This window comes from Mus caroli, chromosome 12 (genome assembly GCF_900094665.2).
Source record: "Mus caroli chromosome 12, CAROLI_EIJ_v1.1, whole genome shotgun sequence".
NCBI classification, from domain to species: domain Eukaryota; kingdom Metazoa; phylum Chordata; class Mammalia; order Rodentia; family Muridae; genus Mus; species Mus caroli.
In genome coordinates, this window is record NC_034581.1 from 1,209,987 (window position 1) to 1,236,251 (window position 26,265).

The window sequence follows — 26,265 nt, forward strand, 5'->3', positions numbered from 1 at the left end:
ACTTAGTAAAATAATCAGATAGTAAAATAGTTAAACTCTTAGAGATTGAGTTATTGTATGATAAGTCAGACTTTATAAAGTCCATATATCTCATTTCTAAATAAAAATTTGTGATATTAATGAGGTTGACCTACATGAAATACTAAATCAGGCCCTCTGAAATAAGAAAAACAAAATTATCATTTGTCAATAAATATTTATTCAATTTACAAATTATGAATTCACAAACATGTAAAAACATTCCCCTGGGTAGACAGCATATGATAGTGTGGCAAAACATAATTCTATAGTTGCTGACCATTTATTTCTTTACAATTTCTGAAAAGATATGGGTTTAGTGGACAAATGCTGCTTACAGCTATAATTCTTACTCTTTTCAATACTGAATCACGATTGAAAATAAATTATTGAATACTAATTCTATCCCTGAAAAAGATTAGAATATGAATTGATATGTTGCAATCTCTATACCCAATAATCTAAGACTCCCATTCCTATAGCTTTTTGTAGTTTTTCTGTAGTTGTCTGTGCTTTGAGCTGAAGGAGCAAATGCAACTTCTTTGGGCTATAAGTAGTTTTAAAATAAATCAACCAATCAACAACCAAAACAAGACACAAAAGACACAAACAAGAAAGCTCTTGTCAGATCTTCAATGCTAACCAGCAACACCTAAATGAAGTGTTGGTATGTTCTCTGACTATCAGAGCTTTCCTTCTACCGAAAAACAAAATACCCGCTAGCATACATATGACACTAATTGCTTTTCAAGATGGTATGCCTTTGATAAGACATTTTTGCCAAAAGCTTATTTTACTTTCTCTCCAAGCATAATATTTATCAGTAACTTTGAAACTGGTTTTACAAGCCTCTCATTTGTAGCGTATACTGAGATTTTTTTTCTATGAAAAGGAAATTCCTAGTTACCTTAGTAGCAGGGCTCTCGTTTTAGTAATAATATTCATTAATATCACTCCATAACTCATTTACATTGTTTTATGCACGCATTTCATGATACCTCTAAATGCTAATTATTATAAAGAAGTTAAGAATCATGAATTCAGTTTCCTGGGGTGTCAGGAAAGAAGCCTGTGCATCTATGAAGACCACAGCACAGCACAGCACAGCACAGGCCTCACCCTTCCCTCACCTACTTTACTCAAATTTGTGTCCAACTCTTTCCTTAGTCCAGACAAAAAAAAATTTAAAGGTAACACAGTAGTTGTGTAATGTGTAATGTGTAATGAAGAACATATACTCTGGTAAATTTTCTAGGGCCTTAAATCATTCTCTCAAGTTTTACTGATTTCACTTTATTGGAATCAAACCCAGAAACACAATCCCATAGTCTCAGAACCTAAACTTCTCTAAAACATTGTCAGAGACTTCAGTTCAAAGGTATTAGGAAACGCTCAATTCTCTTTATTTTCAAAAGGGAAAATTACCTCATGAAACCTTGCATTATTGGGGAGGTAGGTATGTGAAATCGATTAATTCAAAATTTGACCAAGAATTTAAGCTACGTATTTTAAACTACAGAGAAAGTTTAGGAGTAGAATCACAGCATCCACAGACAATTAGCAGGCAACGTCATATGATCATAATTCCTACAACCAAATCTTGCCTATTGGTAATAAACAAATTAAGGGAGTCAAAATCATGATTTTATGGTTATACATCATTTGTTTTCATATGTTGATTTTAGTCTTGCTGGCCTCAGAGTACTCATGCTGAGCAGCCTATGTCGCCAACATCATTCATAATAAAGTTTTAGAGGAACTTACATCTTTCCACAAATCTAAAAACTATTTTTTTTTGTTTTATGGTAAAGCTTGGACACTCAGATGATACTAAGTAGAGTTAAGAAGAAATGTCATATCTGAAAACAATAAGTACGATAGTTCTAAGAGTAAGACAAACCATTTATTTATGCATTACTTATCTTTGATTCAAAATGACACACACACAAAATAAACATGGGAAGGTACATGTATCTATTACTAGATGCCAGTGACATTTTTCAAACGTGTTACCAAGGCAACATCACACCTGTACCTGATATGAGCTAACTTTTCTTTAAGAGAGTGATTGATTGCACCATCCTTTGCTAGGACGGAAGTCTTTTATAGCTAAGGCCAGTTTAGGCTTGCCACTGCACTATTCTTACTCTTTTTAATGTACTGCTTTCCTTATTTTCCTAACAATATGGAATGAATCCTACTAGTAGGTGACACATTATTCTTAGTTTTTGTTTTTGTTTTGTTTTGTTTTTTTCCGAGACAAGGTTTCTCTGTGTAGCCCTGGCTGTCCTAGAACTCAGTCTGTAGACCAGGCTGGCCTCAAACTCAGAAATCCGCCTGCCTCTGCCTCCCAAGTGCTGGGACTAAAGGCGTGTGACACCACTACCCAGCTATTCTTAGTTTTTTATCTTTCTATTCTAATAAAATACTATTTTCTAAATTTCTGTAAAAATACCTACAAATGAATCAACTTTGTCTACCCCAACATACATTCTTTACATCTGTCTAGAAAAATATAGTAAAAAACCAAATATTTCATTTTTTAAATGAAACACATAAATAACTCTTCCCTGTTTATAATCTGTATGCATTCTAAAAAACGAGATAACTGCTGTTGTTTTTGTTTCCTATGACATTACCTTCCTTTTTGGTTTTAGTTGTCTTATGTATCCACCCTGTGGTTTAGAGGAGTCACAGTCTAGTATGTTTCTTGCCTTCCTCTTCCATGTGAAAGTAATCCACCAGACCCAAAGGTCCCATAAGAATAACAGTGACACTCCTGGACACTGAGTTTAAGAAAAAGGGAAAACAAGTTTCTAATAGACCCACAGAATGTCCTCACTAGAGGTCACACTATGAATGAGTGGGTGGGTCTGTTAGGATGTTGGATTTAGTGGTCAAAGTCAAGGATCTTTACATAGTCAAATAACCACTAAATTGACTTTCTTTTTATCTTTGTTCTGTGGAAACAGGGTCTCAACCTCATGGTGACTCCCCTGTCTCAGTCTCCTAAGTCCTTGGAATACAGGTGTGCAGAGGACACTCAGATATGGTCTACTTCAGTACTAATTTACCGAGTATTAATCTTATCATCAATAATACTCTTTGTTAGTTAGAAGAAACATATCTTCCAAAATCTAAATTTTTTCCCTTGCTGATATTTTGGGGAAAGTGGAGTGAGGCAGGACATGGGACCAGTGGACTGTTCTCTAAAAGCTACACACTTGAACATATAAGAAGATTTAAGGGGCTAGAGAAATGGCTCAGCTGTTAAGAGCACTGACGACTGTTCCAAAGGTCCTGAGTTCAAATCCCAGCAACCACATAATGGCTCACAACCATCCGTAATGAGATCTGATGACCTCTTCTGGGGTGTCTGAAGACAGCTACAGTGTACTTATATATAATAATAAATAAATCTTTAAAAAATATTTAAATTTATAAAGCCTATATACAGAAATAAAAATTACAAAGTCACTACCAAAAAGTCAAGTTAATAAAACTGCCTCAAATACCTTTGAATAAGTAGAAAGTCTGAATGTTGGTGTCTTCATTTGGAAGCAAGGTCTCCTCTTATGAGATCTTGTCTGAAGGGCCGTGGTTTTACCATCAGATCAGTTCCAGTTACATTTCCTTTAGTATGGACAGATCTAAAACAGAAGGAAAAAGGGACACTTAGGGCACAGAAATCACGATGGATTCACTATTTCCCTGCAAGCACACAAGGATTCTTAGATGCTCTAATTAGTTGAAAAATGACAATTCTCATTCATGTCACTGCTGCAGGTGGGAGAGAAATTAAATCAAAGATTAAAGGTATAAAAGGAAAATATATAACATTGCTCAGAAGTTGACTGATAATTTTAAGGTCCGATAGCTTATCGTGATCTGCAGCAAGCTGAGTGTGCACTGTTGCAAAACCACCAGGAGCCTCAGACTCTGCTCACACAGAGCTGCTACAGTCGTCGCAGTGGCCTCTACACCCTGGCCCAGGTAACACCACACAATGGGAAGAACAGGAGTTCAGAATAAGATAACTCTGCAATAGCAAAGAGCCCAGTGTCATGACAGTGCTCATATCTGGGCTACTGGCAATGCGGAGCACTCCTATTCCACCTCAAAGTTGCCACCAAACAGTGGGCACTGCACAGCCAGGGCCTTCTTAAGAGGGTAAGACCTACTGGCTCTAGTCTTCCAACTCAGGGTGAAGTTTGCATGCTAGGAAGCTAACCCTACCAATTATGAGCTGCATTCCCGGCCTAAGTACCAACTCTCCTTTAACATTTCTCTAGATTACAAAAACAGACAATCAAGCCTCAGAGATCATCATTCTATCAGATCAATTTAGGGACCTGGGCTACTTAGTTCTACCTGTGCCTCCCAGGACTGCCATCCAATCAGCTTTGTTCTGAGCACTAACCATCTGGCCAGCTTCCTTCTCTCCTAGTCTCATACCCAGTGCTCTCTGCTTTCTCACCCACCCCATTTATCCCACAACTTCAGTCCTTTATTCCACACAAATGGCCAAGTGTGTGGAAAAAAGTGTTCAGCATCACTAATAAACAGGGAAATGCAAATCAAAACCACAATGAGATCTCATCTCACTTCAATAAGAATGGCTACTATCAAAAAGACAAAAGGCAGCAAGTGCTGATGAGGATGTAGAAGAATGGGAACCCTTGTGCACTGTGGTTGGAAATGCAAATTACTACCTCCATTATGAAAACGGTATGGAGATTCCTCAAAAATTAAAAATAGAACTACCATATGATCCAGAAATCCATTTCTGGGTATATATCCAAAGGAAATGGAATCAGTGCATCAAAGAGACATCTGCACTCCAATGTTACTGCAGCACTATTCATAATAGCAAGAGATGAAAACAGCTGAAGTGCCCATCAACTGATGAATGGGTAAAGATAATGTGCTATACACACCCAATGGTGTATAGTCAGCCATAAAACAGACTGAAATCCTGTCATTTGTGACAACATGGATAGAACTGAAGATAATTACATTAATTGAAATAAGCCAGTAACTGAAAGATGAGTACTGCATAATCTCGCTCCCATGTGGCATATAAAAAGTTGATCTTGGAGACGTTAAGAGTAAAATGGTCATTACTAGAGGCTGGGGAGATTAGGGGAGGGAGGGAGACTGGGCAATAGGCACTAACTTAGATAGAAATAACAAACAAATTCTGGTGGTCTGTTGTACAGTGCTTTTAACAATGTAGTAAGTACTTCAAAGAGATTGGGGGGAAGTTAAGTAGGGTTTTATTTTTTTGTTTTTTTTTTTAATCACAAAGAAGTGATAAATGTTTGAGGAGACAAGTGTTTAACTTGATTAAGAACATTCCATAATGAACATATACATATTTCATTACATATCCATCACATGTTAGGGAGGTACAGACAAGTAGATCCCTGAAGCTTCCTGGCTAGACAAGCCTTGGTTATGTGGCAAGTTTTAGCCCATGAGATTCTATCTCAAATAAGCAAGGAGGATAGTAACTGAGGAGCAACAGCTGAGATTGTACTTTGAGCTTCGCATGCATATGCCTGCATGTACCTATGAATTCGCAAAGACAAACATGAGGAAAAAAAATCACATGATATTCCACAAATAAGTATGACTTTAGTTTTCATCCATCAGTTTAAAAAGATACATTTAAAACTTCAACCCCATCATTGTATGGATTATGTATAAATTAAAAACTATGTAGAATAATCTTGAATTGGAATTAGGGAAATAGCTCAGTGGGCCGAGAGCTTGCTGCACAAGCATGGGACCTATGTTCAGATTCCCAGCCCTGGGTGTTTCGTTTGAGCATCTGTCACCCAAGTAACCAGGAATGAAGACAGGCGGTACTCCAGAGTCCAGCTGTATTGATGAGCTTGGGATTCAGTGAAGAGATCATGTCTCAAAAAATAATAATGTGAAAAATACCCAACACTGGCTTCTGGCCTCCTTGTGTAAATACTTATATGTGTGCTCACATGTGTGCAGACACACAAATACATATATACATACATACATACATACATACAACACGTGCAAAAATTTAAATCTTAAAGATGTTTATTCTATTAATAAATGAGTTCCCTTCTGTGTTGTTTTATCTTTTCTCTCAAGCTGACTCTATGACTCTATCTGAAGCCAATTAACTATCTACCCACTGAGAAATAGAGGGACACTTCTCAAAGTGACTAGTCTCAAAATCTGAAAGCAGCCAACCATCACTAAGGGTTGTTGTCAATTGGCTTGAGAGAAATCAAACAATGTGCAAGAGATAAAGGCCAATAAATGTTCTGTTCTACTTGGAGGGTCAGTAGTGCTTCACTAAAGAGGTAGTCCCTCTAGTTGGATTTTCATAAATGAGGCAAATAAAGGAAAATGGAAAACATTATAGAAGATTAGTGAGAATGGCACACACCTTGTCAAGAATTCTGGCGGCTCGCACAAGCAATGCCCCAGTAGACTTGAGTGTGTTTGACCACTTAGCTCCTAGGTGGTGACACTGACTGGGAAGGTTAGGGAACTTTTAGCCTTGCAATGGGAAGGTCATCACTAAGGCTGGGCTTTGGGAGCTGATACCTTTGCCATTCTTCTTGTTTTCTCTCTGCGTCCTCTATGTAGATAAACATATGAGTAGCCAACTTCCTGCTTCTGCTACCATGCCATGCCTTTCCCCCATGACGGACTGTATCCCACTGGAACCATAAGCTAAAACAGGCCCTTTCTCTTCTAAGTTTGCTTGTGTGTATTTTATCATAGCAACAGCAAAGTAACCAATAAGGAAACTACTGCCAGGACACTGGGGTTGTTGCTATAAAGAACATGGAAGGGTTTGGAACATTGGACTATTGAATGCTGTAAGCAGAGCCTACTGGGCCCTTCTAATAGAAGCCTTGCAGACAGCTCTGCTGAAAGGTAATGAAGGCAGTGGAGGTACGACTCATGAGGTTTTGAGCTAAACAGGACACTATTAACAACTGGGCTAGAAGCCTTCCATGTGCCATTTTGGCAAAGAATCTGGCTGTATTCTGCCCAGGTCCTGGGAATTTGCATCAGCTAAATTAAAATGCAACAGGCTAATTGCTTTGGCAGAGTTTCAAGACAGTGTAATACTGAGTCTCTGGTATGGTTGTTATTGACTACTCTTGTGCAGTTCTACAATGAACAAACAAACAAAAAAAAAAACAAAAAACAAGTGAGGCAGAAAGGAATAGAAATATGTAGCTTGGTGAGGAAGCTTAAGCTTTCAGTCAAGTGTTTTGAAAAGAGGTAGTAATGGTTAAGGAGATTAATTACTAGAGAGAGTCTGCACTGAAAAAATTGAAAAGGTACTCTGGGGGCCAAACCCCAACTTGTGGAGAGAAACCTCCAACTTATGAAGAGAACCTAGGAATTACTTGATCCTAGCAAGCAATTGCCTAGTAAGGCTTTCATTGGCTTCAGTGTGTAGAAGCTGCTGTAGTTGTAATCTAAGGGTGCTGGGGGCATCTTAAGCTAGCATCTGAGTGTGGTAATCTCATTAATGTGGAAATGGTTTTAGAGACAAGAAAGAGACAAGATTGAAGAGGTCAAGGACTGCTTTCCCCTAGTTTCTGAGAACCACGGAGGATAGGCAATGTGTAGCAGGATTGAGGTGCCTGTAAGTAGATCTTAGGAGGCCACTGGTAAAGCAGTAAAGGTGAAGTCCAGAATACAGTGGAGACACTAAGATGTCAGAGATGTCAGGACTGTGGGATAGCAAGGTGAGCAGCATACAGAGAGTCCATCCAACCCAAAAGGAAAGATGTATGTGCCAAGCAGCAAAACTGAAGGGGGTAGCAATGTACGCCCTTTAAAACTGAAGACCTAACATGTGACAGGATTTAGCATTTGCCCTGCTAGGCTTCAGCCTTGCTTTGGTCCCTGTGTTCCATTGTATCGTCTGTTCCATTTTGGAGTGCTAGCATATTTAGAAACTATGGGCTTTGGCGTTTTGAACAGCAATGATTGAGGGGCTTTTGAAGAGGCTAGACTAAATGCATTTTTGCATCATAAAGTGGCCATGAGCCTGTTCTTTCCCTCTGCTTCCTGTATGTGGATGGAGATCTGATCCACCACGTGAGTGCTCCTGCCACACATGACTTTCCCCAGCATGACAGACGTGCTCTCTCTGGAACCACAAACTAAAATAAACCTTTCCTCCCTTACATTGCCTTCCTCAAGGTATTTTATCACAGCAACAGGAAAGGGGCTAATACAGACTCTAAGTAGCTCCACTTTTACGCAGAAGGTAGAAAGCCACAAAAGCATGCATGCCATCCCTGAGGTGGAAGGGGATATCTCTGTCTGTCTGTCTGTCTGTCTGTCTCTCTCTCTCTCTCTCTCTCTCTCTCTCTCTCTCTCTCTCACACACACACACACNCACACACACACACACACACACACACACACACACACACACTTCTCTTATTCTAACAATGATGCAGAATGGAGCAACCTAATTCATTTGTAATTTACAAAGTAAACCTAGTAAAAGTCCCCCTTGGAGGAATAAAATTCCTGCAAAGAAAGACTGCAAACTGTTTGGTAAATCACAGGAAATGAAGTGTCTAGTATACAATAGTTTAATAAGAACTGATCTGAAACTTTAATGAATTTTTCAAAATGTAGTATAAACCAGTAATGTCACTTTGGAATAGCTAAGGCTCCCCAGACACAAAGACTTAACTGGAAGATGATCCACATATCTTCAAGTTTAGTGAAAACCTGTTTCAAAAAATAAAGGTGGAGAATGGTCCTGAAGATGACTGACTTCCATGTGCATGTAAACAATCATATACACATGCCTACACACACACACACACACACACACACACAGAGAGAGAGAGAGAGAGAGAGAGAGAGAGAGAGAGAGAGAGAGAACAGGAGGCCAGAGGAGCCCTACATTATTAGAACAGTATATGTGGGTGGGGTCTAGGAACAGGTCTAAAAGCTTGTCTGTTCTCCAATGGGGAAAATAAACAAACAACAAAACAAAACAAAAACTCAAAACAATAAAATCCCTTTCACTTCAGTGTCCAAGCAAAGTCCACTGCTTAAAGGGAGAATGAGATCAAAATACTTAGGCCTCCGGGGAAGGGTATGTGGTTTGGAAAAACACTCAGCATAAGAAACAAAGATCATTGTTGCTAGGGTTGAAGAATGGGAAAAGGTAACAGGCAAGGGATGCTACACCAATCACAAGGACACATCTCCTACAACTAGGGGAAGTGAAGGTATTCCTGCCCAGGATTAATCACAAATAAGTGGTAGAATATGACTTCCATAAGGGAGTAAGGGCAAGAATGTGGACAAAGCCCAAGCCTCAATGCCAGACTGCAATTCCTTCTGGATCAGGATAAGAGAGGAGCCCAACCTACACCACAGCACAACAAAGAGAAGCACTAACCATCATTAGGAGAAGGACAGCCACACAAAGTACAACTCCTCTGCAGAACAGATGTGCAAAGGCTGAAAGGTGAGGGTGGTATAGAACACAGAGGGGAGCAAGCACGGAATGCCAGACGCAGTGCTCTAGACACAAGAGAACAGAGACCGAGTGCATGGGAAACCGGAACAAAAACGAAAATGATAAAGTTGTTGAAACCATAACAGATTTTAGTGTAATCAAAGTATTAAAGAATCTAGTTTAAAAAAAAAAAGTGGACCAGCAAGTGTGAAAAATGTGGAGGGAAGTTCTCCAGGCAAGAGAAGAGTGCCTACCAAAAAAGAGTGCTGGAGAGGAAAAGAAATACACTTATTTTTCCTCTTTTTCATTTTCATGTTTTTGTGTATGATGTGCAAGTATGTGTACATGTTACATGTATGTGGATAAATGTTTGTGTGTGTGTCTGTGTGTGTGTCTGTACACATTGTTTCACATGCATGTGGAGGCATGAGGCTGATGGCAGGAAACATCCTCTATCAATCTTCCATCTAATTCAATGAGGTTGGGTCTCTCAATCAAACCCAGAACTTACCAATATGGCTAGACTTGCTAGCCAGCTTGCTCTAAGAATCCCTTAGAATATTTGACTTCCAAAAATAAAATTACAGGCAGCTTCCATGAACAACAAACATTTACCTGAATTCTGGGGGTAAGACCTCTGGTCTTCATGCTTGTGGGGCAAGTAATTAACTACTAAGCCACTTTTTTCCAGCTCTCCTCTTATTTATGTTCACTTCAGGTTATTTACTAATTAGGCAAAGAATAATATAATTATTGTAGGGTAAAAACACATATAGAAATAAATATTACAGAAAAAAAAGAAAAAGAAATGAGACCAATTTTTCAAAGTCTATCACATGACATATGGAGTACATATTATTTTAAGCAAGATGTGATATTGAAAACATGTATTTTTAAACATTTGTATTGTTTTGTTTTGTTTTTCAGACAAGGTCTTCCTATATAATTTTGGTTGTCCTAGAACTCACTATACAGAGCAGGCTAGCCTTGAACTTTGATCCACTATCCTGTGCCTCCTAGTACTGGGACTGAAGTTGGCTAAGATAGATATATATCTTTAAAAATCTTGGAATAATAGTTCTCACAAGCAACAGATATTCTCCCAGCATCATTCTCTGCACACAAAGAACTTTCAATGAAGCCTAGAGACACACATGCACACCACATGCACATATTCATTAAAAAAAGGCAAAGAAATACTTAGGATAAGTTCAACAAAATAAATGAAAGATTGATGTGCTCAAAAGAAATCAAGCACTTCAAGATACTGTCCTGAAAACAGAATGTTAAACCACAACTATCTGCAAGATAAATATCTGACAAAGAACCTATTTCTACAATATAATTGTTTAATATAGCAAGAAAATAACTATCTAATAAAATAATAGGAAAATACCTGAACAATGCAAAGATGACAACTCTACCACACATCTTAGGGATCCAGTTTGTGTCTTTAATCTTCCTCTAATCCTTTGCCTCCTCACTAACCCAACTCCTGTCGGGATGGAGCAGTCAGAGTCTACCTAACCCACTCCTGTCGGGATGGAGCAGTCAGAGTCTACCTAACCCACTCCTGTCGGGATGGAGCAGTCAGTCAGAGTCTACCTAACCCACTCCTGTCGGGATGGAGCAGTCAGAGTCTACCTCAAACAAAGAAGTAGCCACAAGTGAAGCACAGTTGTGCTTTTCAGCTTGAGTTACCCATGCTCAATGGTAGTCCAAAATATTAAATAGAAAACACCAAAAATAATCTATAACTTTTAAATTGCATGCCACTCAAAGTAGTCCTGTGTCATCCGCTCTGAAATGAAGATGACAAATTCTTGAGGTGTTCTCAGAATGTCAACAGTAGCCTGAGGCTATGTCGCACTGCCTAGGTCATTCATCCTGTTTCAGATGATCACATGGGCACTGTAACATCTCATGTCATTACTGGAAGGGTAAGTACAGTATTCTTATAGTACACCTACATGCTGGTGATGCAACCAAAGCCCTGGGAACACTAGCCACGCCTTTTACCAGTAAGCCTCATTCCCAGACTCTTCCTGTATATACAGCTCATCTCATCTCATTTTTATAGAATCTCCTCATCCTTTAGACAATTTCACAATATATTGTAAGATATATGTCATTTAATTACTCTCTCACTGTACTGCTTCCAATATTTTGACACAGCCATCAATGCTATGTTATGCAGGAAGCAGAATTACTAGGCTAAAGAGTATCTGCATTTGAATTATGGTAACTTTTTTGTTTTGTTTTGTTTTGTTTCATTTTAAGATAGAGCCTTTCTATATAGACCCAGCTACCCTGAAACTCATTATATGACCATCCTGGCCTTGAACTCACAGAGATCCTCCCACCTCAGCCTCCCAAGCGCTGAGACTAACAGCATGCACCATTCATTATGATACTTCTGATGAGCTGTGTTCCACAAACTTTACCTGGGCTTTAGAAAAACAGGGGATGTGTCGTCAACTTTCCATATCAGGTTAAATTCTTATAGAACAGCTCCAATTACCAAGTAAAGGTGTTTTGAACGCTTTAATCTAAGATAAATTTGTATAGAGTGAAAATAAGAGGTTTTTAAAAATATATTTATTTCATTTCTCAAGACTGAGTCTAGGCCAGGCAGTGGTGGTGCACACCTTTGATCCCAGCACTCGGGAGGCACAGGCAGGTGGATTTCAGAGTTTGAGGCCAGCCTGGTCTACAGAATGAGTCCAGGACAGCCAGGACTATACAGAGAAACCCTGTCTCAAAAACAACAACAACAACACAAGACAGAATCTCATGCTATACCCTAGTCTGGTCTAGAACTGGCTATGTAGCCCAGGCTGGCATTGAACTTGCAATCTTTGGCAAACATTGCAAGTACAGGTATAAGCTACCACACCAGGCTAAAAAGACTTGTAGCAAGGCCTTCTGTAATTTTAAAATCTTTAAATTATGATAATTTTTATTTAACATTTATAAAATCCAATTTCTAACATGATTACAAATTAGAATATAAGATCAATCAAAGCCATGTAAATACAATTAAAGGATTAGATCATGCAATAGGTGATACGGCCATGTGCTCTCCTCCAAAGATGACTGGTGCAGATTCTTTCCTTCCAAGTGATGAGACTTCACTTCCCAGACCCTCCACCCTAGCTGGCCCTGTGTCTTACTCTGACCAGGGGATATGATGGAAATGATATCCTTAAACTCCAGAGCTGGATAGGACCAGCAGCTTCCCAGTTTGGCTCTTAGAAGCCAGAAGACAACATAAGAAATCTGAACATCTATCTAATATCACAATGTTGTGGAGAGGCCATGGATAGATACTTGGGAGTATCAGTCATATGAGTGAAGTTACAGACAGAACAGCCCAGAGGAGCAAGCAGCTGAATAAGTGTGATCCCAGTCAGAGCACACAGGAGCAGAAGGCCCAGGTAACTGCTGCCCACGTTCTGGTCCTGTATAACTGTTCAAAAGAAAAAGTTGTTTACGCCATCAAGTTTAGGGGTAATATTTGTTCTGTGTCATTAAAGCAAATGAAACAGATACTATCAAGCTTATGGTAGCAGCAAGTTATAAATACTGAATATCAGACAGAATTCAATCTACCTATTCCAGGCTGTAAATTCTCATTGGTTGACAAGAAGAAAACATGTAAAAATTTTATCCAAACTATATGAAGTTATTCCAGGACTAATGAGTCTAGTGGACTTAGTTTCAGAGGTAATTTTAGAAAACACACATTATTTAAATGATATTCCTTGCTGAGAGGTTCTGAACAGACAGACGAAATATTAAATCAGAGCTGAACATACAGACATTTTCATGTCATGGGAGACCAAGGTGACATGATTTTGATATTTTTGTTCTTTGAAGGCTTAATGCAAGGAACTAGATGAATGCATAATTAAGAGATTCACCAGATTGTCTTCCCCAGAGCTGATGTTTTAAGTGAGTTTTTGATAGTCATGAAATGACTATCAATTTTTGGTTAAATTTATTTATAATAAATATCTTACAATATTGGTCAAAGTTAAAGGTATATATTTAGGGCCCTAAAGTCTCCCCCAGATCTCTCCTGAACTGCTCCTATGATAAACACCTTATTTTCCTTAACATATCCCCAAAAAGTACCTTGCTCTTGACATATTTAATGTTAAATAGCCTCTGTTCAAAGAGCCATTTCTTCTCAGTCACTAAGTGCCGTACCCACTTGAATCCAACCCCTTGGGAGAAAATGACCCACAAATCATTTAAGATTCTTCATTGTAAGATAGGCAAATGGGATCACTTATTTAACTATTATTTTTATCAATGTGAATTCAAGAATATTTAAGTTTTGCTTGCATTATAATCAATTACTATGGGCTTGGTTTGTTTTGGTTGTTGCAACCTTGGCCACTGGGTACCTTTTACAGATTGGTTTCTCTTCCTTCTGCCAAGCCACTGCCCTTTCAGTTTCCAATAGTCCCTGCTCCAACCCTAAAATCACACATTCTTAAAAAGCTTTAGCTCGCTTGCTCATCCTTTCCTTTCCTTCCTTCCTTCCTTCCTTCCTTCCTTCCTTCCTTCCTTCCTTCCTCCCTCCCTCCCTCCCTCTCTCCCTTTTCTCTCTTTCTTCCTTTCCTTTCCTTCCTTTTTCTTTGTTTCTTGCTTTTCTTTCCTTCTTTTCTGTCTCTTGCTTTGCTTTGCTTTGCTTTGCTTTGCTTTGCTTTGCTTTGCTTTGCTTTGCTTTGCTTTGCTTGCTAGCTTGCTTGCTTGCTTGCTTGCTTGCTTGCTTGCTTGCTTGCTTGCTTGCTTGCTTTCGAATAGTATTAACCCACACAGTCTGAGTGCTGTGTTTAAGTGCTACTTGGTATTACTGTCTCTGTGCCCTCCTGACAGAGCTAAAGAAGAATGAGAAGAATGTCATTGTTCATATATACATCCATAATCATTTCTGAAGCTGTTAACTACACTAAACTCAACAAGCACTCATACTAATGTCTTTAACACACAGTTCATTATAGTCTTCCTCTCATTTAAAACTTCACTCCTCAAAGTGAGAAACCTCTCTCCACCTGCTGTCATTTCCTTATGTTTCTAATGCCTATAGTCTTTCCAATTTTCCTACCTTTTTAAATCCTAAAACAAAATCCTCATTTTAGATGTGTCTAAGAATATGACCTAGAAAATCTGTCTGTTTACCAGATTGATTTGTTAAACTATCGATAACTATATCCTGTGGTGATTTGGTTTAGATAGGTTCAGATACTTGAGTATGTGGCCCCCAGTTGGTGGAACTGTTTGGGAAGGATTGGGAAGGATGGCCTTGTTGGAAAAGGTGCCACTGAGGGGTGGGCTCTGAGGTTTCAGAAGACTCATGTGATTCCCAGTTAGCTCTCTTTCCCTCATGGATATGGATCAAGATGGGAACTCTCAGCATTCCTTCACTCTGACATCGTGAACTCGAACCTCTGAGACAGAAGCCACAAATGCTGTCCTTTATACATGGCCTTGGTCATGCTGTTTTATCATCACAATAAAAAAGTAACCGTGACACTTTGCAGATTGTTTCTACCTTAAGTCTCTTTTCTGAACTTTAAATCTGAATAGCTATCAGTTCGATCTCAACTTAGGTACCCTACAAGCGACTCTTAGTAAACGTGTTATCCTTCCTTAATCTTCTTCAGGGCTCATCTACTGAATGTAGTCATTCTTGGCGTCATCATCATCTATTTACCTGCAAAAGCTTCTGCATCAATCTAGCATCCAACCACCAAAACCTACTTATGATCTCCATCTTTATGATCCTACTATAGCCAGTCTATTGTCACCTCTGACCTAAAAATATTTATTACTAGAACAAAAGAATTAGTAAGGCAATCCCTTGGTTGATCTCACTGCCTCTAATCTCACCTGCCTCTAATACAATTATACTCTAGCTTAAGTGATCTTTTATAAAATAAACTAGATCATATCTATATCACTTCTGCATAACTAAAAATCCTACCATGGTTCCCCTTTCTCCTAAGATAAAAGTCCAAATACCCTGGCATTGCTTCCCTGATTCTACATGGCACCTGCCCAGTTTACCCCTGCATGATAGCCTATTTTTTATTTCATATTCTTTGCAAGTAATCTAAAATCTCAGTTTCCTCCTACTCCCACCTCCTGATTACTGTGATTATAACCATATACCACATACAAGCCAAATTTTCAACTAGAATCTTCCTAGTGTTTTAATCCAAAGATGCAGCACTTTTTTTTTCATTAAATTTGAGACTAGATTCCAACCAATCTGATTATCTTTTGAAAATAATTCCCTAACCCTTTACTCCCACCAATAACTGGAGAATTTTCTCTTATCCTTAAACAATAGCAGTATGAGTAGCATATTTCTAATCATCTTTACTTGGTGAGTTTTTTTAAAGGTGAGAATCTAGCAACATTTTCTTTGAGCATTTGCTTATTACTAATACATAATCTTGCCTAGAAACACCAGCTTTTATATAGTGGACCCCTGGGCCTGTCTACTTTGTACACTATCTTTTTTGTCAAAATATCAGACTCTTCCCAAAATTCTGCAAAACTAGTTGTAATAACATCCTAATCGACCAGTGTGTTTTCCTGGAGTGTCCAAGCTTCTTTTCAGTATAATTTTAGTTCAGAATGAGCGGTGTCATTTTCCAAAAGCTTTTACCTGGATCATAACACATTCCCTCTAAGCCTAAGAACTCTGTGATTTTTTTTAAAACACATTACAGGTAGCCATCTGCTGTGAAAACTCAAATTGTTCCTTCTCTTGAGTTACAGAGTCATTTTCCCTCCTATTAGTTTACTGTCTGCTCACATCTACAAAGGGAACGGCTTACATTCTTTCAGAACTGGGAGCTATGACTGGATCTTTCAAGGATTATTTGGACCCATGTTTAAACTATGCTTTTTTAATTGTTCATTTGTGTTAAACTTGGAACCAAATCAGCTGGTTCCATAACCTCCTCTTGGGCTGCACAGAAAAGGCTGCAAAGGCTGGCCTCCCATGGCACCTGGGAAGAGGCTGGCCTCCCATGGCACCTGGGAAGAGGCTGGCCTCCCATGGCATCTGGGGAGCAGCTGCCAAGGCTAGCCTTGGTAAGCAGACTTGCAGCAGTAACTGCAGACTCCCTTAGTCAAGCAGGATTAGCTTTAGTTGCACAAGAACAAATACCTGTGGTTAGAATGGAGAGGTTTATTTTTCTATTGTAAAAGGTCTGGGAAAAAATGTCATTTGGGATAGACTGGCAGCTCAATAGCCACACAGAACCCCAGATTATTTCACTTTCTCTTCCTTCTAGCCTTGCTCCATGGCATCCAGTGTTCCACATCATCTTATGGCCAAACAAAACAACAACAACAACAACAAACCTACCACCAAAGCCACAGCAATTACATTCATGTCCTAGCAGAAAACAAGAGGAAAGGATAAGAGCCCCTGAGGTTTCCCAGATGAGTCCATTCCCTTTAAAGAACATTCCTAGAAGCCCTGCCCAAAGACTTCTGTTTCTAGCCACCAGGAAGTGTCATTTCATAACTGTGCTCAGTGACATGCCCACAGTAAGGCAGTTATGTTACTAAGAAAGAAACGGAGAATAGACATTAGGCAGGGAACCAGCGGGCTCTACCTCATCATTTTTTTCTCTCAAACAAGGTTCTAGACTTTCAGTGTTATTAATTATAATACCAAATTAATCCAGGAGGATGAAATGCATGTTCTCCCGCAGGCAGGCAGGCAGGCAGGCAGGGAAGAACCTCATGTGTTTTAAGGCTGCCTTAAATCAAATCAAGCCACTAACTCTTTAAAACTTTTTTTTAAATACTGTGACAAAACAAAATCTCTTCATACTATGTTTGCATAATTGGTTTTCAAAGACTATGTAGCCCTAGATGTGGCTGATCTTGAACTCACAGAAATCCACCTGATGGATTTAAGGTGTGTTCCACTATGTTGGCATGAATTTTTTTTTTTGGAGGCAGTTTTTTTGGCAATCTAGACTCAAACTTGCAATCTTCCCAACCTTTTGGGAGCGTTAGTGCTGGTTATAGGTGTGTGCCACTATGCCCAGCTTCAAAGGACTCGGAATTGAGTACTTTTTAACATGATGGTTAAATGGAAGACAGAAAGGGGCACTCTCTTGGACCATGATAGACTTGCAGTTCAAGTAGCTAAGGAGAATAAGCACATAAGAGGTGAGGAGATATCTCTGCTCAAGCCATATATCTGATTGAAACAGGAGAAAGTAAAAACATCAAGTAAACAGCCAGGCGTGGTGGCGCACGCCTTTGATCCCAGCACTCAGGAGGCAGAGGCAGGGGTAGGTGGATTTCTGAGTTCAAGGCCAGCCTTGTCTACAGAGTGAGTACCAGGACAGCCAGGGCTATACAGAGAAACCCCGTCTCGAAAAACAAACAAACAAACAAACAAACAAATCAAGTAAAAAGATAACAATTGTATAATGTCTGTAGGAGAACGATAAGAAACTAACAGAGAAAGGCAGAGGCTGATGACAAAGGGCCAACAGGAGTTAGTTCACTCTCCCTTCACCTCCGCACCCTGCTGCTGCCGCCAGGGTGCTCACAGACCTCTAAATGCCTGCAGCACAGGCTCACAGTGGGCTGCACCTTACTCCACTGACTCAATGCCCTATACTCTGCTCTTAGAGGCCTGTCCCCACCCCACACTCTATGAAGCTGTCTGGTCACTTCTTAATTGCCACATATGCTATTGAGTGCGTATTTACCCTTTGGTATCTGGCACTGCTGACCACTCCTTTCCTTCTCTGATTTTCATGATACTAGTCTCATATCTCTCTTTCTCTCTCAGCTTTTCTTTCCTCTCTTGCCTATGCTTGCAGCTGGTTTTGCACAAAGCTCCCAAATGGTAGCAGTCTGTCTATATTTCCTGAATTTTATCACCTTTGAAATAACAGATCAAACTACCACTCTCGTCATGTGACTTTTCAATCTTAATGAAGTCCAGATATTTGCTTTTAAATCCAAACCCTCACCAGTCATCAGACTGTGCTTTTCTGTATGGCTGTCTTACAAACATTTTAATCTCTATAAACACAGGTGCCACAACAGTATCTTTCATTCTCCTTCAAAAACTGCTTCCAACCTTCAATTTGCCCTAATGCCATGCTCTCAAGTAACATCATCTCTGGCCACACAACCCAAATCAAGAACCTAAAGGGGATTGCAGGATTCTCCATTCTCTTTTCTAATCCTGCATTCAATCTTCATAACTTAATTAACACCTCTGTTATGAGCTTCCTCTATCTGTATCCCTACTACAAATACTTTAGCTCAGGAACTCATCACAACACTGAACTCCAAAAAGGCCCCTGCCACCAATACAGTGCTCCACTTCAACACTCGTGCTTCTCACCTCTGCCACCAATACAGTGCTCCATTTCAACACTTGTGCTTCTCATCCCTGCCACCAATACAGTGTTCCACTTCAACACTTGTGCTTCTCATTCCCCAGGTCTCTAGTTGTCTCTTTTTAAATAATTTATGAGCATTTTATACTTTTATGAGTATTGATTGGTGTTTTGTCTGCACATATGTCTGTGTGAGGGTAGGACTAGTGCTACAGACAGTTGTAAGCTGCACAGAGGTGCTAGGAATTGAATCTAGGTTCCCTGGAAGAGCAGTGACTGAGCCACTCCAGCTCTAACTGCCTCTTTTTCACAAAAGCTTGCTCTTGTTTTAAAACTTCTTGTCTCTTTAAAGGGTATAAGAAACTCATTGTATAAAATGACTAGCCACATTTACTAGATACTGCAATGACTAGAACTCTGTTGTAACTTATTACTTGACCCTAAAGTCTCCTGTTTATTGGTTCCGTTTTATGGTACTGGTTTAGTGAAACATTCGGCGATGCTTGTTTCTGTACTTACGATCCTGTTACACTCTGCTGAATTTGATACTCCTTACTATGGAAGTAACACTCATCTCGCACTGGTTGCAGTAGGAGTGGAGGAGAACACAGCATGCCACGAGGCAGGATTATTATCTGGTCTTACAGGTATAAGCTTATCTAGCTATCCTGGGCGCTTCCCAGAAGGGTAGAGCCAGTTGTTCCATGCCTCTTACCCATGGAGCAGACCATCTGTTTGGATCTAACTGTTGTTAGAATGTACAGCACTCAGAGCTGCCCGGTTGCTAAGTTGCAGCAATGCTAAACAATCACCCTATTAATTATTCTGGGAACTTTTCTGCTCCTACTCATATCCCACCTCTCTGGGCATGAGTATCACCCACAGAAACCCTATTTTTAGAAATTCACCAGTTTCTGAATTACCAAAAGTTCCCCTTCTTGTACCAACAGAGCTAAATATGGGTGGTTTTTTTAAGTATTTTTTTCTATAGGTTTGGTAAAGAAGAGCAAAAGGGGACTGTGAGTGTTCCATCTGTCTTTTAAAGTCAGCAAGAATGAATCTGTACCTTTCCCAGTCACCACCCTTCAATGGCTACTAATTTTTACCAAAATCCAAATAACATACAAAGATATTGCCTGCTAGTTTTATGGAATTCTATAATTTTGTTAGGTATCTTAAACAACCAGGTATAGTCACACACACTTTTAATCTCAGCGTTTGTGAAGTTAGGACCAGTCTGGTTTACATAGTGACTAGCTGTGTAGCTAAGACTACATAGTGGGGCCCTGTCTAAAAAACATAATAATAAACAAGCATAAGAAGGCACTTCCTAACTTTAAAAGCCATATAAAGTTCCTAAACTTGCATACTGTTAGCTTGCACAAAAGGAAAATACATTTTGGCTTGCCTGTTTTTAATAATGGATTGTCACCTTTTCCCTCTTAGAAACAAACTAGGAAATTTTTAACATTTCAATTAAAATAGAATTTGTACCATGATAGCTTTCAACTGAGAAGTATACCCCAGCTGTTCTAACTAGTCTTGTACTATTATCAGATTCTCTGAGATCATTTTTTATTGTGAAGTTAGAAATATCACTCTTAAAAACCAGCAAAGAAACAAAGTGGTCTAGCTCATACCCTTGCAGCCTAGAGAAGGCAATGCAACCTATTCTAAGCAATTTCAGTAGCTGAAGTCTGCAAAGGCAGCCAGGGCAACCTATGGACACTGGTATGTGTCACATCTCACATCTAAGTCCACTAGTGCAATACCGTTCCACTGTATTCCTCAGACATTAGCAATTCCCCAAAGCTACTTTGGGGACCTCCAGGCCAATCAAGATCTGTCAGACTGGCTTGGTCCCTGTGGGCCCTACAGAAATTAAAAAGGCACCCCCACAAACATTATAGGATATGCCACATGCAAAATGGCTAGCAGACACTTCTCACCTAAAAGAGATGAGTGACAACTGATAAAAGCACACACCCCTGCAGCCTAGGCATTGACCCATACTCCTACACCCAGCAGGACTCACCGATGTGACTGCAGTTGAACTATGTGGAGAGTACATCACTGCATTCACGGGTGACTACAACACCACCATCAACCCAAAAGACACCCAAGACTAATCGCCAAGAGCCAGCCTATCACTACAAAAGCCAATGATAAAACTGGGTGAGATGACAACAGACCCACCTAATGTGCAAATGTGGGGACACAAGAAGAATATAAGAGGAAGAATACAATAATGGCTCCAAAAGAACATTCCAACCCCAGCAGCAGACTCTAAAGGAAAAGACATAAAGTGCCTGAAAAAATAATTTAAAATAATAGTTTTAACAATTTAACAAGACATAGGGAATACAGATAATTCAATGAAAACAGAAAACCTCACCAGAGACAGAGATCATGAAAAAGACCCAACAGGTCTTGAAAAGGAACCAGACAAACCTTGGCAATGGCGATGGCGAGTATATTTTCTCTTACAAACGGAATCGAGACTTTCACATAAAAGCAGATGCTATTGAAGTGTATCATGGGATGAGCAAGGAGAGTAGAGGGATAGAAAGGGTGGTGGGAGAAGTGAATATGATGTATGTGCACGGGCACACACACATCTCTATGTTCACATGCATGTATACACATGTGTGCTCATGAACAAATCGCAACAACAATCTAGATAAAGCAGATTTGAGCTTAATTTTAGATTTTTAAAAGAGCCAGTAAGATTTAAGTTTCTCTTAAAGGTTTACTATTTTTAATAATGCATCAATGTTTGGAAAGCACATGTGACTGAAGGCAGGGCATTAGGTTTCCTGGAGCTGGACTTACAGATGGTTGTGAGATGCGGGTGCTGGGAATTGAACCCAGGTCTTCTGCAAGATTCAAAGGACTAGCCCAGAGTTACTTTCATTTTCATGGAAGAAATAAAGTACTATAGCCTATGAGACTTATAAACTATAATTATATAGACAAATAATGGAACTATGGATACTTCAAAAGGAGAAGAGGAGAAAAAAGGCACAGAAAAACTTAATGAAATAATAGCACAAATGACCCAAATGTTAACAAATATAGAGACATCCAGAGTGAAGAAGCTCAGAGATCTCAAATGGATGTGATCCCTCTGTGGCTTATTATAGTCACATTAGAAAAGCACAGTATGAAGAAGTCTAAAATAAGTAGTACTTCAAACATAAAAAAAATTCAATACACAGACATCTCAATAGAGACCTTATGGGTCAGGGAAAAACTGATGAAATAATCTGGGAAAAAAGTAACTTGTTTATCAGAAAAGCCATCCTCCAGCAATCAGTACTTCTCAACACAGCTCAGAGGCCATCACGACCTCGCCGATCCACTACGAACAACTGAGGCAATCCAATTGACTCAAAGAGAGAGAGAAATGAAAATGTCCTTGAAACAAATGAAAATAGAAACCAAAACTAACAAGATACAGCAAAAGCACTATTAGACTGTGTTAGGACTGAGGTCAGCTCGCTGTGCAGGCGTTACTTATCATGTGAGGCAGCTTCCGACCACCTGCAACCCCAGATCCTGACGCTCCATGCCCCTGACCTCCACAGGCACCTGTACCCATGTACATATACACTCACAAAGCAGCTCATATGCATAGATGCAACGGGAGTTTTACAATGCTTTTAATGGAAGTTTATAACAGTAAATGCCTACATAAAAGAAAAAAAAACTCACATAAACTACCTGACAATACAACTGAAGGCCTAGAAAGTAAGTTCAAACCAAATCTAGAATTAGTAGAAGAAAGAAATAACAAAAATCAGAATGGAAACAAATACAATTTAAAATAATACAGAATAGAAAACAAAATAAAGAGGTGGAGTTTTTAAGAGTTAGATTTTTAAAAAGATTAAATTTGTGAATCTTTAGCTACACTCACAAAGAAAAGAAGAGAGGCATATAAAAAAAAATGAGAAACAAAAAGGAGACATTCTGAGCTCTGCCACAGACGTGCAAAGGACCATTAGAAAGTACTCTAAACAAGTGTATGCCAACAAAAAAAAAAAAAATCTGGGACGTTTCTAGACACATAACTTATGAGAACAATGATATGTACATAAAAAACTGCAAAGAAAAGCACACAGATAGCTTCAGTTATGGTTTTAACACAGTTTTAAAGAACAAACAGCGATTATCAAACTATGCCACAAATGTGGGAAAAAACTCTTCAAAGCTCACCCTGTGAGGCCAGTGCTATGCTGCTATCTAAACCTAGAGGCAAGAGCTCAACAAAAAAGGAATCTATAGGCTAATAAACTTGACGACCATAAGTAAATCAACAGCACATTAAAAGATATGCATCAAGACCACCTGGGACCGGTCAACATGTACAAATCAGTAACAACGTTACATAAGATCAACAGAGACAAAACCACATGGCGAACTTAACACGTGCAGAAAAGCAACAAGAAAATTCATTATCTTAACATTGGAAAGGGAGGGAGGACACAGAGAGAGAGAGAGAGAGAGACAGAGACAGAGACAGAGACAGAGACACAGAGAGCCCAGAAGGAAGGTACTGCAACAAAATGAAGACTATATATAACAAACCACAGCCAAAAAGCAAGCTCCACGTTCAATGAGAGATCCTATCTCAGAAAATAAGGTGGAGAGTAATGGAGAAAAACACTCAACGTTGACCTCTGACCTCTACAAACACAAGCACAGGCAAACATCCCTGTAAGCATATATGTACCACATACACAAAACAGTAAATAAAAAGTTAAGAATAAAAGAAAGCAATATGGGCTGGAGAGATGGCTCAGTGGTTAAGAGCACTGACTGCTCTTCCAAAGTTCCCGAGCTCAAGTCCTCATACAAGCAGGCACACCCTCATAGAAGCAGGAGGAGGGGGAATGGGATAGGGGGTTTCTGGAATGGAAATCAAGAAAGGGGATATCATTTGAAATGTAAATAAATAAAATATCCAATAAAAATTATAAAGAAAAAGAAAAAAAGAAAGGATGAGATAAAAGAATCAGGTTTTTCTCCCCATGACAATACATCTATAAATAAATAAATAAATAAATAAGAATCCAACTCTTTATTAGTGATCCACCCCTAAGTTTTAATGGTGAGCAAACTTACAGAAGTTTTTTTCCCTTTGGTTTTTCAAGACAGAGTTTCTCTGTGTAACCCTGGCTGTCCTGGAACTCAATCTGTAGACCAGGCTGGCCTCGAACTCATAGAGCTACATCTGCCACTGCCTCCTAAGTGCTGGGATTAAAGGAGTCTGCCACCACTGCCTAGCTGGAATTTTTTTTTTAACTTAACTGCCCAGAATCAGACAGATATTGTGATTGTTTACAGCTAAAAGATTTACAAATAAGCTGGGAGAGAGGAGCCATTGTTAACTCTAAAACTGGAAACACTGGGTTGTACCTGGTAGATTTTATAATCTTGGATATAAATTTTAAAATTATAAAATAATTAAACACTTAATAAAATTATTTTCTAAGAAAAATAATTCATAGTGTGTTGCACAGAAAACTAAAAATAATGTCTATAAGAAATGTAAAACCATTCTAAAAGATCTTAGAATAAAACTAAAACATGCCTATACTTTGCCACTAGGAACAAATTTCTGAGTTCAAGTTCATTATGCTAAATATGGTTCATAGGTTAATATCTGTAAATTTACAGAGAATAAGCAAGAAAATACCAGAAATGAACAAGTGACATCCACCTTTCTAGAGAGGGGAACCAGGATGGATCCTGAAGATTAGAAAACTTGTGCCCTGCGAAGAAGTCCTGGAGGCCACTCAGAGCCAACCAGTGATCAGGATCACATGCCCTCCTCTCTGTTCTACCCCAGGCTACACTGTTAAATGGGTTTCAAGACTTGCTGCAATAACTTAAAAGCTTGTTCACTGTACCTGTTAACAACACAAAGCTAAGTAAGTCAGATAATATAAGAAAGAAAATTTAAATGGTAAATAGTCAAACGGTAGGTCACTGGGTTAAAAATAAGCTAGATCAAAATTAAGAACAGTATATAAGCAATAGCTATAGTCTTTTTATGTGAATGTTTATTTATGCCATTATAGCTAGTTAATGTCTATTAGTATCAACACTTTTAACTGAACAAGATAGTATGGGACTATACTACCAGTACTTATGAGCACAGACAGAAGTGAGAGTTGGAGGCCAACACTCATAATAAGGCCCCCACAATAAATAATAAATTTAAATTTTCCACCTGTAAAATAAAGAAACTGGATTCAAATGTTATATTATACACAGAAATCAATTAAAAGACTAAAGAAACATAAATCCTAAAATCATTAAACTCTTAGATTAAAAACTAGAAAGAGGCTGGATGGTGGTGATGGCGCGCGCCTTTAGTCCTAGTACTTGGGAATCATAGGCAGGCGGATTTCTGAGTTCGAGGCCAGCCTGGTCTACAAAGTGAGTTCCAGGACAGCCAGGGTTACACAGAGAGACTCTGTCTCAGAAAATAAGAACAAAAATCATGGAGAGAACACCCTTGGTTTTAGAAACGACTTTTTGATTATCACACCAAAACTAAGGATACAAAAGCAAAGAAGCAGTCAACAAAATTAGAAGATAACCTAGCACTGAAAAATATTTGCAAACCATGTACCTGATAAAGAATTGGTCAAAAAAAAAAAAAAGTAACTTATTCAGGTCTTCTACAGCTGCTCTAAGTGGCTGAAGATACATTGCTCATGCCCCAGTTGATGGCCATATGCACATGTGCATATGCACAGCACTGACTGGGATTTTCATTAACAAAACAGAAGACATGAAGCTCGGGGAGAAAGTGGGTAAGGAGCTATATACAGCATATATGTATGGAACTTTCAAAGCATAAAGATAGGGTTTTACAAAACACATATAATTTAGAGGAAAGAAAATGTAATTCATTTTATAAAGTGGGCAAAGGACCTGAATAGATTCTCATGAAAAGATTCTGAACATCACTACTCATCAGAGCTAACCTGGACCCCCAAGATCTCTCAGACACTGACCCACCAATCACGCAGCATACACCAGCTGATCTGAGGCCCCCAACACATATACAGCACAGGACCGCCTGGGCTGGACTCAATGTCAGAAGATGTGCCTAGCCCTCGAGAGACTTGAGGTCCCAGGGAGCAAGGGGCCCTGGTAGGGTTAGTGGGGGGTGTGAGGGTAGGAGGGATACATGTACTTGGAGATGAGGGGGGAGAAATGGGATGAGGAACTGTGGGAGGGTAGACCCGGAGAGAGGTAATGACTGGACTGTAAAAGAATAAAAGTATTAGAAGAAGAAGAAGAAGAAGGAGGAGGAGGAGG

The 26,265-nt window shown here is 39.2% G+C and overlaps 1 protein-coding gene across 6 annotated transcripts in view; it reads right to left on the reverse strand.

The window, feature by feature from the left end:
• The window catches only part of Ncoa1 (nuclear receptor coactivator 1), a 234,321-nt gene that overhangs the window by 176,043 nt on the left and 32,013 nt on the right, over positions 1-26,265 (reverse strand). For all 6 annotated transcript variants that reach the window (XM_029484861.1, XM_029484858.1, XM_029484860.1 and 3 more), the window contains exon 2: positions 3,534-3,668. The gene's annotated coding sequence lies outside the window, so the exon portion shown is untranslated. The remainder of the gene's footprint in view (positions 1-3,533; positions 3,669-26,265) is intronic.